Source organism: Dama dama, chromosome 33, assembly GCF_033118175.1.
Source record: "Dama dama isolate Ldn47 chromosome 33, ASM3311817v1, whole genome shotgun sequence".
NCBI classification, from domain to species: Eukaryota; Metazoa; Chordata; class Mammalia; order Artiodactyla; family Cervidae; genus Dama; species Dama dama.
Window position 1 is genome coordinate 53,805,001 of NC_083713.1, and position 2,500 is coordinate 53,807,500.

Consider the following 2,500-nt stretch of genomic DNA (forward strand, 5'->3'; position numbering starts at 1 on the left):
CATAAGCCTTGAGACATGTCCAAATTGATAAAGCATTGAATTAACATTTCAGGAAGTTTAATAAAATTGAAAAATAATGAAATTTTACTCTTTGAAAAGCCCAGTAAAAATGGGACAACACATGAGAATTTTATCATTATTTCAAGTGCAACTATATTCCAAAATTTCAAAATACTTTCCTATGCTGTGCAAAGTATGTGCGCAAAAAGACAAGTGCAGATTAAGAAAAAAACTGATATATATTTTAGTTCTAAACTTTTTTAATGGTTTCTCATATGTATGACCAATGTAGCCATTGCTTTAAAATGTATCATGTAAATATAAACACACTCTATCAAAAAAAGAAGAAGAATGATATAAATGTTGTCAATTGAAAAATGGTACTGGGAAAATATACCTATGTCCTTCTATTAAAATTCATATGCTTTGTAAAGGAAAATAAACTATTCACACCCAAAATATAAAAAATATCTCTATGAAACATAAGTTTGATATATTTTCATTTGTCAAGTAATTTGAAATTTTGAAAAAGTTTATATATGTTGGGTCTATAGTTTCCTCTTTCAAAAATATTAACTTAGCTGTTCCAGCAGGTGCTAATTAATTTTTAATTTATTTTGTAAAAAATATCTGAAGAGTGACTTATTTTAAGTCTTAACAATATCAGTATCCCCTGGCTTGAAAACTGAGCAGGCACAATGATATATAGCTTTCTTTTCCTGCCTTAGTAAGTTAAAATATGAAAACCCTTTCATGGATTTATTATATAGATTCTGGATAATTCTGCCACTCTAAAACTAATTTTAAAAGAGTTAAATTAAGTATTTTGATATATTACTTGTATTCTTCACTAAAATATGTATACACATATGCAGTAGTCTGGCCTCTCTGGGCCCAATACTATAAGTGATTTGTAAAATGATTCTATGATTTTCCACCATAATACATTACAAAAGACAGTTCTTTATAATAAAATGTTACAGTCAGTGTATGAAGACCCCTATCCAGGTCTTCACCTCCACGAGAGACAACTATTTTTAATTTATGTAGTTGTTCTATCATCAGGGAAGATTCTGAATTTTTGAGGATTGGCCTTTATCTGCCCTAAACCTCTAACATTCCACTGTATCTCAATGAAGTGGAGGTTCTGTTCTTTTTGCCCAGGGCTTCTGATAAGTGTTTGAAGACTATGTAAACTTCTGAATAATAACTTTCAGTAAGGCAGAAGTCTTCAATATCTTAGTATCATTTTGTGCAGTATTATTCTGCTCTGCAAGATAATGTGTTATCAATACTTCATAAGATAACTGTGGGCAGAGAATGGATAAAATTCATAGTTACTTTCAAACTGTCCTCTTTTTTAGGGTGTGGGTCATAGATCATGTAGCTGTCAACTAAGAAAGAGATAATCTTGATGACTGAAATGAAGCTAACACAGAAAAGGGTGTCTTACATCTAAAACACTTAGGAAGGACTTAGTAAATTATATCCAAAAGAAATAAGGAATGAAGATTTTAAGCTTATTTGTTTACAGCAAAAGGGTGGCATCTTTATCCGTTTGAGGAATTTTCCTTGTCACCTCAGGAAGCAAAAAGTTACTTTTTTTTCTTTTTTTGAAAACAAATACTGGTGTGATTGTTTAATTTGTGTAACCTGTTACTTGAGGTAAAAATGAAGAAGCGTATGATTTGGTCTCTCTTTGCAGTGAAGGAGGGTAGTCTGCAGAAACTACTGCACTAACTAAAGGTCTAAAATGAAAGTCCTTTTGTGACTAAGATGAACCCAGAAGTGCTGTGACTTTCTGAGTTTTGCCACATCCAGGCTTAGGCCACCAAGCGGCCAGGGTCAGCAAATTCCAATACCTGAAAATGAAGCAGCAGCAAGCAGGGACTGGGACTCGCGAAAAAGCAGTTGAACTGTACTAGGGAAAGGCACCAGGTCACCTGTCTGACTCTCTCTCCCTCTCAACTGCAGGAGAGGAAGGGAGGGGATGGAAGGGTGGTCACTGAACTACTTTTAGAGCAAGGCTGCAGATAAGAGTTGTGGTGTCCAAACAGAGGGTGTCTCTGACAACCAGATTGTTCCAAGCACAGGTCTTCCTGCTCCTGAAAACTTGCTGCGGCGCTGTTTGTTTACATGCGGTTTGGGTGGCAGAAACGGGAGAAGTCTGGGTGAAACCCACTGCAGGAAGACTCAGAAGACTCAACCATATGCCCTGTCATCTAAAGCCCCCTCCAATTATTTAAATATTCTGAAGGTTGAGACATCGATCTGTCCATTATTCTGTCCCTTGCCTTGTGACATTATCCTAATTCATTGACCTTGATTATAATTTATACCGCCAACATAAGCCTCAGAACTAAGACCTGACCTTGATTTAATCTGTTTAGGTATAAAGAAGTGTAAAGAAAACTCCCACTCTAGCTCCTAAAGTAGAAAATTTGAACAAGCTAAGCCATGTATGTGACTCAGTTGTTCCAGCCAAGAATGGGATGTTTAA

The 2,500-nt window shown here is 35.2% G+C and overlaps 1 protein-coding gene across 2 annotated transcripts in view; it reads left to right on the forward strand.

Annotated features, from left to right (window-relative positions):
• ZEB2 (zinc finger E-box binding homeobox 2) overlaps nt 1-2,500 on the forward strand; it is a 131,228-nt gene that overhangs the window by 76,325 nt on the left and 52,403 nt on the right. The window lies entirely within an intron of this gene.